Source organism: Podarcis vaucheri, assembly GCF_965113315.1.
Source record: "Podarcis vaucheri genome assembly, chromosome: 1".
Lineage (NCBI taxonomy): Eukaryota > Metazoa > Chordata > Lepidosauria > Squamata > Lacertidae > Podarcis > Podarcis vaucheri.
The window spans coordinates 38,267,191-38,283,802 of NC_138759.1; the positions used below are offsets into that span (position 1 = coordinate 38,267,191).

The 16,612-nt window shown below is 44.7% G+C and overlaps 1 protein-coding gene across 4 annotated transcripts in view; it reads right to left on the reverse strand.

The window, feature by feature from the left end:
- Positions 1 to 433: 433 nt before the first annotated feature.
- Positions 434 to 16,612, reverse strand: part of FOXG1 (forkhead box G1) — a 55,253-nt gene continuing 39,074 nt past the window's right edge. For all 4 annotated transcript variants that reach the window (XR_014224042.1, XR_014224043.1, XR_014224044.1 and 1 more), the window contains one exon: positions 434 to 922. The gene's annotated coding sequence lies outside the window, so the exon portion shown is untranslated. The remainder of the gene's footprint in view (positions 923 to 16,612) is intronic.

Sequence of the window (16,612 nt, forward strand, 5' to 3'; positions counted from 1 at the left end):
GCCTACCATTCCTTCATGTAGTTCAGGAGGGTCTTTGTATCCCCTCCCATTTTATCTTGACAAATACCCCCTGGTGATTGTTAGGCTGTGCATCGTGGCTGAGCTCCAGATCAGCTCAAATCACTACAAATAGTTTCGACTCTATGGTGATTTGTAACTACCTCAACCTGATCCAGATTCAGTACAAAATGAAGAAAAATGGGTACAATACAGCCTGATTCAGTTCAGAATTCAGACAAATCGGTTGTGAAGGCCCACTAACTCCATCTGTTTCCACAAGGCAATAGCAAACACTCTGGGAAATTGGAAAGAAACTCATCTGATTTCATGAAGCTCCACTAAGTATCATAACTAAATCACTTAGCCTGGTTACTTTTTACAAACACCCCTTAATGATTTGCAGCAATCTGAAATGAAACAAATGAAGAGCACAGAAGAGCTGAGAATAGTTTTCATTTTCCAAGTCATCCCATTAGCCTCATTAAAGGCGATTTTATGTTTCTCTAGATGGTTCTCTTGATTTTGATAGCAACATATCCAGGATGTAAAGATTTGCTTGCATGCCTGTCAGGAGTGTAGGAAGTGTGAGGCAGAACCCCACCTCATAAGACTCCATTCACCAAATGATGCTTCCCATATGTGCAAACTATTAATAGTCCATAATCTTGGAGAGAAAAAACTGATCTGAAGTAAAGACTGGAACAGAATAGTATTCAGAGACCTCGTTCAAGGGATCATCATACAACTCCCATTGTCAGTTATGGAAGACAAAGATCCACAAATAGACATGCTCTCACAGTTCACAATAAAAAAAAGCTGAGCTGAAATCTTCTGTCCCTCTGCAGATTTAGTTTTTGCTAGTGCTTCCAGGGCTCACAGATCATTGCTTCATTGCTTGCAGATGAGATTCAGCCTGTGTGTTCTGCAAAAGAGACAATTGACAACATTATTTACTGACAACAGGAAAGTGTTGCCTTTGAAAGACTCCTTTCTTAAACATGCCTCTTTAATGGCTTTCAAAACAATACAATTGATTCAGAAATAAATACGTCTGGATCTTTATGTTGACCAGTTCTCTGAAGCCAGAGATGGATGACACAAAGCCAATCTCCTATGCTACAGAAAAGTGGGATCTATGCCCGTGAGATCCTGAACACTAAGCAGCCACTGTGTTTGATCATCCTGTGATGAACATGTGTCCACAGGATGAACTAGTCATCTGACTGGCAGCTATGTGTGCTGCATTCGACTCAGATTGGTTTATTCTAAATCTGATTGCAGGCTCCAGCTGCTCAAGAAATTGTGGTTGCCAAAGTCTATTCATACAGAGTTCAGCACATCTGGTTGGCAGTGAAGCAACTTTCTCAGCCTGTGGCATGGTAATATGGCAGAAAATCAACATGCGTTCACCCAAAAAAACCTAGCTCAGAGGACAAAGACTAGTATCTTAAATTGTGTGATTAGAGCTTTCCTACACCCTCCTCTGCGCTCCCTGAAAATGTAATGTTGCAGTTTGGGGAACCCTTCATAACAGCATAGGTTTGGATGTGAGGATCTGAAGCTAGAGGAGGAAAGTGTGGGACAGTTGCACATGCAGAATTGCTGTCTGTGCAGGATCATGCCTCAGTCCAAACCAATGTCAAAAAAATTGCTATGGAGCCCTTCAGTCTTCACCTGCTTTCTGGGTGGTAGGCTTCTCAGATGCCTCCTAAATCCTGTATTTCAGTTTCCAGGTAATGGAAATGGCATGCCTAGGATGAGATTAGGTGTTACTTTTGGAATAGTGGTGATCTGGACTCAAACAATGTTCTCACATGACCAAGTTGTTCACCATGGACCAGGTATGTGACAGAAATTTGTTTTCACCATATTTAGGAGTTAGTTGACCTGATCTGCTCCTCCTGCACCACTTTGCAGATGAGAACATAGTTTCCCAGCTTAGTCTGCAGTTCTCTGAATTTTCGTATTGCAGTCCTTGGGTTTTACAAGGTGGTCCAAGGGCTGCCTTTGAAGTCTGAAGGCTTTCTTTCCACTGGTAAAAGTTGCTGCAAAGCGCTAGAAAGCCCAGCTGCTGCAGCAGCCAGCACACTGGCATTAAAAATGTGGCTGCAAGGGATTGGGATAGGATTACATCAGGCATCTCCAAAGTCCGTTTTGGGGGCCTAATCCGGCCCACCAGTCAGTTGTTGGTTTAATCTGGCCTCTGTGGCAGTTCATTTTCTGGGGTAGAACCCTACAAAAAACCTCAACAACTTCAATCCTAAAAACAGCTCAACAACTTTGGGGTAAAATCATTTAAAAAAGCTCAACAACTTGGCCCTTTGGTCGGCCCTCACGGCCCTTCACTTCTTCAACTCTGGCCCTCTTTGAAAAAAGTTTGGACACCACTGGATTACATAGTGTCTCCCAGAGACTTGGATATAAAAAGATGACTGAAAGATAGCTGCTATCTGTGTAAAGGAAGAGCAAATTTCAAAGGAATCCCTAGCACCCCCTTATAAAATAATGGTGGGTGGGTGTCTGTGTAAAAAAAGAGGAAGGTCTAAAAACGTAAGTGGCAAAGACAGGCAAAAAATGGAACAGCGTAGACTGAGGGGAAAATATAGTTGAAAGTGACACAGGTTGGAACCTGATTCATCCATCCATGCACCTCTACCATGAACAATCTATAGTCTGGGCTTGAACAAGTGTCAACTAGTGAATGAGATTTTCTCATGTCAATGCTCAGGATTAAAATTCATAGGGACCATTTGCAGTCCACTCGCTCAGACTGTTAGGGATTCTATTCACTGGAATAAGTGGTTTGTGAGCTGCAGTCTTCCAAAGCTGCTTCAGATCTTTGTCTGTATGCAGCTCCCAAGTGAATAAATTTTTGAAACAGTGATCAATATTAGTGCTTTCTAATTACACTCTCCATTAACCTTCTATCAGTCATGCACTGGATCCATACACCACAATCCTAAAGAAGTATATGGACATTTCTTAAGGTCTTGATGGTTCAGATTCACTCTTCATGTCCAATGTGGTTATTTAATTATGCAAACAATAGAAAATGCATCCCCATTTTATCAGAACATCTGATTAGATGGCTGTTTTAAATGTCCTCCATGACTTTAAGGTAAATTAGTTGCACTGTGTTCCAAATTAACTAGCTTAAATGAAGACTCACGGGATAATTTAGAGAATTCTGTACGCTTGTGCTTCCAGACTCTGCAGTTACATTTTTCTTGCGATGAATGTCACCTCTGTAACATTATGAAGAGTGGTGTAGTGAAGAGGACATTGGGGGGAGGGGTGCACCTTTTTTTGAGCAGGAACAATGATGTCATCTGCCGGAGTTTCAGGGTAATGAATAAATCCTTCTTGCTGTGTCAAGTGAATGATCTGATCATGACACTTTCAAGTTTTACTATTATTTGTGACAGATTAGAACAGAGGAAGTCAGAGAATGAAGAAAATAATCAAGCAGAGGCTGGATACATCTTTCCATTTCTTTGATGGTGTTCCTTCTTCACACTAGCAGTCTAAATAGTAGCAATTCTTTTCAGACTGTTTACATTTCCAGTTAAAAGTCAAATGTACTGCAGCTGGCTGAAGATCTTTTGTTCAAGCTTTTTAAATCTGAGCCTATGTAGTCAGAAGTAAGCACCAGTGAAACCAGTGGAGCTTCCTCAGAGGCAATTTATACACAGGAGTGTAGCATTATGCCATAGGCATTATAAACTAGGTATTATGCTCTTTGACGTGGTAGCACTCGTGTGTGTGTGTGTGTGTGTGTGTGTGTGTGTGTGTGTGTTTTACACCCACCCCACATATAAAATAAATCAATATAGCTTCCTTGATTTCTAGACTCTCCTTGGGGGTCAGTTGTGGCCCTGGGGACTACTCCATGAGTGCCTGAACTCCAGATTTTACCACTGCACCACTGATTATGAATGTGAATACTTCTTATTCATATGACAACATAAATGAAGAACCAGCCTCTTATATTTAACTGTATTTCAAATAACAGCCCGATTCAGGCCAATCCTTTGAGTCGCCAGAATATTTACTTTCAGTCCTGCTTCATTCATCTCACAATTCATTACAGTCTCAGTGTTTTCCATTGATTTAAATTGATGAGCTTTGGCATGAAATAGAGACTGTTCCTTGTAACGCCAAAGTAAAACAGTTTAAAATCAAGTCATGTTAAATTACCCCTAAGAGTACAGATGATTTCGTTATTTGTTAACTTAATTGTTCTCCAGCCCAAGTGAAATGTGCTGTATGCAAATTAAATAATACCAAGTGTCAGCACTTTAGAGAAATGCTTGTTTAGTTTCCATTGAGGGTGTGTGTGTGTGTGTGTGTGTGCGTGTGTGTGTGTGTGTGTGTGTGTGTGTGTTTGCCTCCATTTTCTTCATTTGTTTTGCACGGATATTTGTCTCCACGCTTCCCAGCACAAATATAGTTACAAGGCGCACACAACCCCCTCCGATTCCTGTTGGCAAAGCTGGACTAGCTATCAGCAAGCCAATAATGAATGGTGGTAAAATATTTATATTATACTTTACTGAGAAAGTGGACTGAGTTTTCTATTTCATTCCTATGTGAAAGAGGCTGTACACAGCGACATGCTTCTGTCTGGAAAACGAGTGGATAGAATTCTAAACGCTATAGTAACTTATCTCCTAGCTATCAGCCACTGGAAAATAATTAATAAAAATAGAAAACCTTTTACTAGTTCCAGTGGAAGAAATTTTAACTGAGGGTACACAGTGCAGTAATTAGTAGAATCTCACATTCAATGTCATTGGACACTCGTCTGGTAGATCAAACACTGGCGTATGTGGCCTACTTATTTGGTCCTGGGCTCATAATTTTCAATAACAGTGCTGTTCTTGCTGAGGGGGTGGTGGTCTTAAGCCACCAGAGTACTCTGAAGTATGGTGATGTTCAAGTACAACACTGTGTTTATGTAGTCCCCAAAGTGTATCAAAGCTCAGATCCACAGAAATAAAAGAAAAGTCAAACAAAACAAGCATTAGACTGCGTAAAATAAGGTATGGACAAGGCAAACAGGTGAAGCATTGTTTAGGTGGCTAAGGTAGATCAGTATCTGTACTTGCAAGCCAGGAATTTTGCCCGCTTTCCTCTGGCACTATGCAGATCATCTTACGGCCTGCAGACAGACTGTCGCCTAAATCCAACTGACAGGCAACCTATTTCACCCCTGCAAAAGGGGGAAAATCATACCCATCTTCACTCCTGTTGTGCACAAGAAAATAAAGCATATGTGCCGATTTTAAATCGGTCCAAGGCAAATCTCTAAAATGACATCCTTGGAGAACCACTTGGGTTTTATGAAGATAAATGCATGTTCAAATTAAACCAGGCTTTCTTTTCTCGTTACTGCTGTGATGTATCTATTTTGGAATAGACTGCTTTAGTGACAGACACACATTGTCAGGGCTAGAAATTATTTCTAAGCCACGTGCTCTCCCCTCTACACACAATTCACTTGAATGTTGACAAATGAACTTATTGTGATAAGATTGTGTTGAAGTAGTACGACCTCATTCGTCAGACAAAATATATCACTGAAATTCATTACAAACACACACACACACACACACACACACACACACTTTTTAAAGGTTCTTGGTCCACTTGGCTCTTCTTTCACTTTCAGATCATGGTAGAATTTCAACTAGTAAATCTACCTTTTTTTCTCTATTTACAATAAAAATGTGAGAATGTCAGCATGCAGCCCCTATTGGCGGATGTGTGGTGCCCCATCCCAACCATAAATTTACATGAAGTCAGCTTGCACAACGGCAGTGGACATGGCATGGGAGCAAGAAGAGAGAAACAGTGAAAGAGGGGAAGTGGTGGTTTAAAACAATGACCATAGTACTTGAGTTAAGTACTATGGGATATTTTTATATCTCTCACATGAGGAATGGAAGAGGAAGAAGTTGGAGTACAACCCAGTTGTACATGCATTCCAAGTGTGGTTGCATCACAGATTTGTTTAAAGCCATTATTGCATTGGTAGGGTTACCAGACGTCCCAGTTTCCCAGGGACAGTCCCCAGATTTGTGAATAAGTCACCGGTCAAATTCCATCCCCGGAATGTCCCCGGAGTTCATCTAATGTCCCCGGGAAACACAGCAGCGGTAGTCTCAGCAGCCTGGAGCAGTTGGCTCTGGCTGGCTTCAGGAGCTGCTCGGAAGTCCCCATATGGTGGTGGTGCAGAGGCTCTAAGATGCAGCTTTTGGGCTGTCTCCACCTTCCCTGACCCCAGCAACTAAGCTATGAAGGGAGGCTTCATGCTGCCTATCAGAGCAGCCTCCCAACTCCTACTTGCATAAAAGCAGGTTCGGGGCGGGGATCTCTCAGCTGTGAAGGGAGGCTTCACACTGCCTATCAGAGCTTGCGTGCAAGCAGCAGGGGGCAGGGATCTCTCAGTTAGGCAATGGGAAGCCTCCCTTCCCAGCTGAGGGATCCCCGCCCCCTCCTGCTTGCACACAAGTAGGAATGGGATTGGGGCTGCTCCAAAGGGAAGGGAGGCATCGCACTGCCCGAGCCTCACCGCCGCCGCTCTTGGCCTGCCTTCTCTGCCTTCCATGCCTGACCCACCGCACATCGCTTCCCCACCACCACTACCACCAAAGAACCAACAACTCAGGGACTGCCCAGGCTCATGGAGAAAGGAGATAGAAGCCTTGGAGGAAGGGGAAATGTGGAGGTTGAGGTCAAGGTGGGGCTGCTCCTCTGCCACCGCCATCGCTGCAGCATCAACGTCCCGAACATGTAGTATTTAATTAATTAATTAAAGTGTCCCTGAATTCATTGGAAAAAAATCTGGTAACCTTACATTGGTAGTTTTATTTTTGACTCTTTACCTATTAATTCCTAACTTGGAGGTTGCATTTCTCCATCAGTATTTATGTGCCTGTATGTGTGCAGTTAGGATGCTTTTCCCCCAATGTGCATTACTTTACACTTATTTATAGTGAACCATATTTACCATTTTCATGCCCATTCACTCAGTTTGGAGAGATTCTTTCTGAGCCCCTCACAGCAACAACCCCCCTATCTTTTACCACCCTGGATAATTTAATGTCATCAGCAAACTTGGGCACCTTACTTGGTCACTCTTAACTCCAGGGGTGGTATTCAGTGCTGTAGCTCCATTGGATTCAACAAAACATCTGTGAAACTTCGTCTCCTGTCTCCTTTACACAATGATAGCTTAAAATATTTGCTAGCACAGTGTCACAAAACATATTATTATGATGGCAATGGAAAAATAGGAGCTAGATCAATGGTTTAGGATTGTGATCGAAAGTATTCTAATTTAGTTCTGTTATGAACAAATACAATATGTCAAATAAATGCTTGTCAAAAGGCAAAGCTCACTGCAGTAAACCAGTAAAATGTCTCCCACCGTTCTCAGTAATTCACAACAGGTGCATTGAATACCCATTTTATTTGAGTTGGAGAAAAGATACAGACATTCTAAGCAGCTCTAGTCCTAGTACAGTGGTACCTCGGGTTAAGAACTTAATTCGTTCTGGAGGTCTGTTCTTAACCTGAAACTGTTCTTAACCTGAAGCACCACTTTAGCTAATGGGGCCTCCTGCTGCCGCTGTGCCACCGCTACACAATTTCTGTTCTCATCCTGAAGCAAAGTTCTTAACCTGAGGTAATATTTCTGGGTTAGTGGAGTCTGTAACCTGAAGCGTATGTAACCTGAAGCGTATGTAACCCGAGGTACCACTGTACTGTATATTTCAACCACAATTTCACATTTAGTGTGCTTTGTGTGAGGTTTTTGGGGTTTTTTTCTAAATGGGTATTTGAACCAGGGTCTCCTCAGTCTTAGGCCATATTTCCCCAAGGAATCCTAGGAACTAGAGTTTGTTAAGACTGCTGGGAATTGTGGCTCTGTTAGGTGTGAACTACTGTTCCCAGGATTCTGTGGGAGAAGCCAAATGCTTTAAACATGCTTTAAATGTATGGTGTGAGTGTAACCCTAGTCCAATACTCAAACCATTGCACCACACTGTCGGTGCTATACTGGTGATTTCTGTTTTAATAAATGAAAATCCATAGACAAAAAATAAATCTTTTGGCATTTTTAATACAGTCATTTACTCATCTCTTTGTGTGTATTCCCACCCCCTCCCCCGGAAATATTTCATTGGAAAGAGATGGTTATAAGTTGATGCAAAGAATTTGAAGATCAACCGTGGAGCTCTATTTTAAAGGTGGAAAAACATGCTGCTTTAATCTCTAGAGTGTAAAGGTCACCTTTGTAGGCAAATGCATATCACATCTCTGAATAATGAGAACAAGTGCTCAGTTCCTCTGAGGAACAACGCAAGTTACAGATGTTGTAATCATTATTTTCTGCTTTACCTCTCGTTATGGCAGAGGAAATGTAATTTACTTGTCAGATTGAAATGTTTGATATAAATCTTTATCTTTCCTTTCAAACAAGTTTTTCTGAAACATTATATTATAAACAACTGGCATGTTTAATTAAACAACTATTTTATTCCCAGCAGAACAAAAGGCTATGATTATATTAATTTAGTACTAGGACCTGTGACCAAATCTGAAAGAAAACACGCTCAGCTCCACAAGGTATGATTAGCTTAATTCTGAAACAAGACATGTGACAGGAATTTTAACCAAATATTGCGAACCTGTTCCTTATTTTTATTATTATTTTAAAAATACAATTCAGGGTGCAGGGCAGTCTTAAGATAGCTCAAACATAACTTTCTCTTTTAATTATCACTTCTAATATTTAATTGGTTGTCAATTAAAACAAAGGCTTATTGTGACAGGGAGAATGTATCTTAAGTAAATTGGTGCAACTTTAATAAATTATTGTAACCCATATGCACAATCTAGTCAGAATTTAGCACTTGGAATCACATTGAATTTTGTGAGAAAGTTCTGCCTTTTCTTAAATTGTTGCCTTTGGAATCAATGGGGGCTTCAGAGGGCTTAACTTTGGCTAGACCAAGTGCACCACTACCTTATTTTGCAGAAAGCATGGGATGACATACACAAGCCTCTCTCCAGTCATCCTGCCTACTCTACCCTGGATCTTACTGTATTGAGCAGGAAGGTTTGAAGATGGAGTTTAAGTGCCTTCAACTTCCCAGCAATTAAGAACCCTGAATGATTGGGGTTTTCGAGCTATGGAGAGGCCCGTACATGCACTTAATCAAATGTATTTACAATCCCCCTTCAGACCTTTCTGCTCAGTGGGGGGGGGGGAGTTGATGGGCATTGCCATTCCAATGGTGTGTGTGTGTGTGTGTGTGCCATGTCATGTGATCGATTATGTGGGGTGGGGCTTGCTCCACCCCCCGAATATTTTATTCAAGTTGGCACACCTGGAGGCAGATATATTGAAGGCTGGGCTTGGGGATGTGGCCCCACAGCCCTCTTCATGTGCTCACGGTAGATGCTTGATAAGACTAATGGTGGCTGACATGTTGCATAAATAGCCATAAAATCAGCGTAAAACCATTTCAATCAATAGTAAAAACAGGTCCAACAGACATTATTTTAAAAGTAGAGATTTTCAAACATCTAGTGGTTGTTGTTGTTGTTTTTGTAACTTTCACAGACCAATCTCAGTGCACACAACCATCGCGATAGCCCACCATCTAAAAGTGATGAGAGGTTGGCCAATGAATCTCTTTGTGCAGGAAGTTCCACAAGGAGACGGTGGCTTCTTTAATTGGTATCACAGTCCTAGATAGAGCCAGGGAACCCTGAGGAGCATCAGAGGCTACTCAACATGCTGCCATATGCAAAAGCACATAGACCACAATTTTAGAAAAATGTCCATTAATCTGTGCACTGCTCTTTCACTGCTGTGTACACATCCAGCCATCCAATTGATGACTGACATTTCTGCTCTGTATGAACTGATTGCCTTTTGGAAAAGATGGGTGACTAATTCTACTCTTTTTAACATGGTGCCCTGAGAGATACAGGTGTCACCCATCCCACCTACATGTGACCCCACACAGTGCTGGGAAACACATAAATAATTCAATTCAAATCCCAAAATGGTGGGAAAGAGCTGGAGAGAGTCCTTGCGGCTTGCGAGGAGACACTCCCTGGAGGCTGAAGTGGATGTCAGTGAGGGTGGAAGAAGCCTCGAAGAGACCAGAGGCACAGCAAGGCTTTGTTTATGCTGCTTAGCTTCCCCGCCTAACAACAGCCACTTTCCAGTTCATCCTCCAGCCTCCAACCAGCCTGAGAGCTTCAGTTCTAGTTGTGGATATTTTTGTATACAGTATTTTTTTTGTAGGTATTAGAGAGAGGTTGGCAGAGAGGGTGTTTAAAGGTTGTTTAGAGGGTATTCCCCACTTCACACAATATCACTTATGTGTGCAGGGGCCAGGAACGTAATCCCCATGTAAATTAGGGGATGCTTCAAAATACACAACAACAAAATAAATAGGAGTACCTTGATGGTTTATGACACAATGTTGCTTGCATGAGGGTTTGGTTTCAGGTTTCTGTATTAGTTGAACTTGTAAATGGTTTTATTGAATTACTGATTTATATTACATGCTTCTTCTAGAGTCCCAGTGAGACTAGTTTACATAGGATATGGTGTGTGATTTTTTGTTTGCTTGTTTTGTTTTTTAAAGCTAACAAAATTGAAAACCAGTATCAGCAGTAGCCAGTGGAACAGGGATGCACCACAGACTTGACCTCCCAGTGTGAGTATTGTTGCACCTCCCACTCAACATTAATAATAATAATAATAATAATAAATTTTATTTATATCCCGCCCTCCCCAGCCGAAGCCGGGCTCAGGGCGGCTAACAACACTAAAATAGTGCAACATTATAAAAACATCATAAGAATTAATTAAAATCAGAATTGATGGCAACCATAAACTAAAGTATTGTAAAGATTGCCAAAGGAGGGAGTCAGGCTGTGCCCTAACCAAAGGCCTGGTGGAACAGCTCTGTCTTGCAGGCCCTGCGGAAAGATGTCAAGTCCTGCAGGGCCCTTGTCTCTTGTGACAGAGCGTTCCACCAGGTTGGAGCCGCAGCCGAAAAAGCCCTGGCTCTAGTTGAGGCCAGCCTAACCTCTCTGAGGCCTGGGACCTTCAAGATGTTTTTATTTGAGGACCGTAAGTTCCTCTGTGGGGCATACCAGGAGAGGCGGTCCCGTAGATACGAGGGTCCTAGGCCGTATAGGGCTTTGAAGGTTAAAACCAGCACCTTAAACCTGATCCTGTACTCCACCGGGAGCCAGTGCAGCTGGTATAGCACCGGATGAATGTGATCTCGCAGTGAGGACCCCGTAAGGAGTCTCGCTGCGGCATTCTGCACCCGCTGGAGTTTCTGGGTCAGTCTCAAGGGCAGCCCCGCGTAGAGCGAGTTACAATAATCCAGTCTGGAGGTGACCGTCGCATGGATCACAGTGGCTAGGTCAGGGCGAGAGAGGTAAGGGGCCAACTGCTTAGCTTGGCGGAGATGAAAAAATGCCGCCTTTGTTATAGCTGTAATTTGCGCCTCCATAGAGAGGGAGGTATCGAAGATTACACCCAAACTCTTGACGGACGGTGCTGGCACTAATTGCACCCCCGCAAGAGATGGGAGTTGCCCCCTCAATTCCATATCGTCCCGTCCCAGCCAGAGGACCTCTGTCTTCGAAGGATTTAACTTCAACCGGCTCCCACGTAACCATCCAGCCACAGCTTCCAAGCATCTGATCAGTGTGTCTGGGGCCGAGTCAGGATGGCCATCCATCAACAGATAGAGTTGGGTGTCATCGGCATACTGATGGCAGCCCAGCCCAAAACTCCGGACAAGCTGGGCGAGGGGGCGCATAAAGATGTTAAGAAGCATCGGGGAGAGAATCGCACCCTGAGGCACTCCACACACCAAGGAGTGGCGGGATGACAGTTCCCCCCCAAGCGCCACCCTCTGTCCCCGACCAGAGAGAAACGGGTGCAGCCATTGAAGGACTGTGCCCTGGATCCCCACGTCGGCGAGGCGGTGGTCCAGAAGTTCGTGATCGACCATGTCGAAAGCTGCTGACAGATCTAGAAGAATCAGCAGCCCCGACCCGCCTCGATCCAGCTGTCTACGAAGATCATCTGTTAGGGCGACCAGAGCCGTCTCGGTCCCATGACCAGCGTGGAAGCCGGACTGGAATGGATCCAGAGCCGATGTTTCATCCAGAAACCTACCAAGCTGTTCAGCAACCGCTCTCTCAATCACCTTACCCAGGAATGGAAGATTCGAAACTGGGTGGTAATTGGATAGATCTAAGGGATCTAATGATGTTTTCTTTAAGAGCGGACGCACCACTGCCTCCTTCAGTTCCCCTGGGAATGTCCCGGTGCCAAGGGACAAATTGATGATATCCCCCAGGGGGGCCCGCACCTCGTCTGGACATGCTCTAATCAGCCAAGACGGGCACGGGTCGAGAGGACAAGTGGTGGGCTTTCCAGCTCGGAGGAGTCTGTCCACATCGGCTGGGGATATCCGGTCAAAGTGGTCCAGTACTGGACCCGAGGACAGTCGAGGGGCCTCCAGTTCCTTTATTGTATCCAAATTGGCAGGGAGGTCATGGCGGAGCGACAGGACCTTCTCCACAAAAAAGCTCGCAAATGCCTCACAGCTGTGTGTCGAATTGTTATTTAAATTTGGCTGTCCTTCGAGGGACGTTAAAGACCGAATTATACTAAATAATTGTGCCGGGCGAGAGCTAGCGGATGCAATGGAGGCCGAGAAGTAGGACTTCTTAGCAGCCTTCACTGCCATCTCGTAGGTTTTCATAAAAACCCTATAAGATGTTCTTGAGGCTCCGTCACGGGCACCCCGCCATACTCGCTCTAGCCGTCTGAGGTCCCGCTTCATTTTCCGGAGCTCCTCAGTAAACCAGGGAGCCCGGTTTCTGCGGGGTCGCAGAGGGCGCTTAGGTGCGATCTCATTGATGGCTGCCAGGAGCTGGGTATTCCAGCCCTCAACAAGCTCAGTCAATGAGTCGCCAGGGGGAGAAAGGTCCCGCAAGGCTTGGCGGAATCTATCAGGGTCCATCAGCCTCCGCGGGCGAGCCCAAATCGGCTCACCACCTAAGCAGGGTGGGGGTGGAACATCAATCCTGGCTTTCATAGCATAGTGATCAGACCATGGCACCTTCATCGAAGGAAACATGATCACATCTATACCAACGCCAAAGATCAGATCCAGCGTGTGGCCTGCTTGATGTGTGGGGCCCGAAACAAACTGGGAGAGCCCTAGTGTCGCCATGGAAGACACCAGGTCCAGAGCCTGTGAGGAGGGAGTGGCATCAGCATGGATGTTGAAGTCCCCCAATACCAATAGGTTAGGGAACTCCAAGGCCCAGCCGGCCACCGCCTCCAGCAGGCCTGACAGGGTGGCTGCTGGTGCGCTAGGTGGCCGGTACACCAGCCAGACAGCCAAGCTCACCTCGGAGCCCCACACTAGGCCAACACATTCAATGCCGGGGATCGATGGCGGTGGTAGAGCCCTGAAAGAACAATCTTCCCGGATTAATAATGCCACCCCTCCCCCCCCGGCCCACAGTCCGTGACTGGTGGAGGACGGAGAAACCCGGGGGCGCCATCTCTCGTAAGGTAACAGTTACCCCTTCGCGCACCCAGGTCTCCGTCACACAAGCCAGGTCAACCCCCTGCGAGATGATGAAATCTCGCAGGGTGGCGGTTTTGTTGCCTATAGACCTGGCATTGCACAACACCAGTGACGGAGGTGAGTAATCCTTTCTCACCCTACCCTCGTCTCTCGGGATGGGGCGCAGATTGGAAGGGGTACGAGCATATCCGTATCTCGATCCCCTTCGCCTATGCCATCTGCCCCCACCGCCATACCTCCCTCGCCCCTCCACAGTAGGAATCCCAAGCCTCATACTCGCCTCCATTTACAGAATATAAAAGCAAACAAAAAATACACCGAAACAAACCCAATCCCCACCCCACTCAACAAACCATCCCACCCCAGCCCAAAATAAAACAAAACAAAATAAAAATACATGGATAAAAAACCACCGTTTCTGGTGGTACAACAAAATAAAAAGTAAAAACACCTTTAAAACATTTTAAAATATATAACACGCTTAAACATTTGCTGCCACAGCAGCAGTGTCCTTAGAGTTGTGGCGGTGGTGAGTATGGGGGCCGCCCCCAGGCCCAAGGTGGAGAATGGGCTTGCAGGGGGAGCGGTCCTCCCCAAGACTCACTGGCAGAACAACAGCAGCGATGTCCCGAGGCCTCCTTGGAGCCTTATATGCTGAGGTAGAGTATGGGGCCCGCCCCCAGGCCCAAGGTGGAGAATGGGCTTGCAGGGGGAGCGGTCCTCCCCAAGACTCACCGGCAAAGCGGCAGCAGCGATGTCCCGAGGCCTCCTTGGGGCCTTATATGCTGAGGTGGAGTCTGGGGCCCGCCCCCAGGCCCAAGGTGGAGAATGGGCTTGCAGGGGGAGCGGTCCTCCCCAAGACTCACCGGCAAAGCGGCAGCAGCGATGTCCCGAGGCCTCCTTGGAGCCTTATATGCTGAGGTGGAGTATGGGGCCCGCCCCCAGGCCCAAGGTGGAGAATGGGCTTGCAGGGGGAGCGGTCCTCCCCAAGACTCACCGGCAAAGCGGCAGCAGATTGCACATGATTAGCTTCTGTGGACCACCTTTATCAGTGGTCACCTTCCAAAGGCATAACTCCTTTGCCAGAGAGAGTGTTTGGGAGGGAAAGGGAGGGAGACTGGCTTGATCATGCCTCTAGAATGCTAAATCTGAGTCCCTTTATATCAGAGATGGTGAATTTGTGGCCCTGCAGGTGTTGCTGGTCTCCAAAACCCATCAGCTACAGCCAGCATAGTCAATGGTCAGAGGTGATGAGAGTTGTCACTAGTCCCACCTCCTGCATGACCAGCTTTAATCATGACTCATCTCTTCCTAAATTCTTCTTCTACCCCATTCCTCTTTTAGAGAAACACATTTGGGTAAATACATTTCATGTGCTCACTGTTAACTTTGATATTTGTTTCCTTCAGATGTATGATAGCTATCTTAGATGGTCAGGCAGATGGATAAATCCTATCTATGTGCACTGTATTGAACACACTGCTATGATTATCATGAGTTATATTTTAAAAATGGCAATGGGTTTTCTTTATTTTAACATGAATGCAACCAGTCACATTGAACTCCATGCAGAGAACCTGACTCCCAGCAGCCCCATGTACAATCTGTTGGATTTATGGAGTTGCACTCATCATTGTAGAAGTGTGGAAGACGCTCGTGTTTCACAAAGAGAACTTAATCATAAATTACCTGGTAAGAAAGCTACCAATCTGTCTAATCTGTTTTATGTTGCTCTTGTTTTTACACTATGCAAAGCAAACATTAAGAATTTAGGTCTTCATGTCCCATTCCAATAATTAATGAGAAACAAGAAGCTGTTAAAATAAACATTCATTGAGTTTTGATCCTAATTATCTCTGTTTATTTTTGTTTATTTAGGTGAGCAGATGAAATATTTTTGATCCAGATGTGACAATTTTAGAGCTGCCATTTACTTTGCAGAGATCATGGGATGCTGTTGTTGTTGCTTTTATCACATTCCCCTGAGTATGTTCATGTTTGCAGTTTCATTATAAACCAGTAGTTGAGAAAACATGTCAGATGCTAAGCACTAAACCCACCATATAGCAGCATGGAGGAAAATTAGAATGATTCTTTCTTTTTTAAGGGAATGGTCTTTAAACCAAGCTCCTGGAAATCTGAAATGATTCGCTAACAAAAGATGACATCATGACCAATGCAAGTGAAAAGAACTACCACAATTTAGCAGCAGAACAGATGACAGAAGCAAAACAATTTCTAGATCTCTCTCTCTCTCTCTCTCTCTGTGTGTGTGTGTGTGTGTGTGTGTGTGTGTGAGAGAGAGAGAGAGAGAGAGAGAGAGAGAGAGAGAGAGAGAGATTTTATGGCTTTTATGCTCTGACCCTAAATAAGTCCTACTGATCTCTATTAAGCCAACCTTAATGTTTGCTTGACATGCAAAAGGTCCCAGTTTCGATCCTGGCATCTCCAGGTAGGACTGGAAGATAACCCAATCTAAAATCCTAGAGAGCTGCTGCCAGTCAGTGTAGACAATACTGAGTTAGATGGTCTGATGGCATAAGGCAGTGGGGTCCTATGTTCCTGTATTCCTATCTCTCTGTAGGAATGGGGTCCTTTGAAAGTAACAGTTAGCAGGCATGAAAGGGCTATTGCTAGTTTCCCATTTCTTTTTCCTCAGCATTCTGAACAGAGATCTAGGTAGTATTTCTTTATATATTGGTCTCCTCCTCACAAATGTTATCCTCATAGCAACGTGCTGAGATAGGCTGAAAGTGGGCTGAGTGGAGGTCAGCTTCCATCTGTTTCCTAGGTCCCCCCCCCTCTAACTACTGTACACCACTGCTTTTCCAACTGCATGTCAAGCCATCAAGCACAATTGTTTTTAAGATGTATCAGACAGATTTATCATTGAATGGTCTATATTGTTAATCTCAAATATTACAGGGAAAAATGCTTAAGGGGAGTGATTTGTT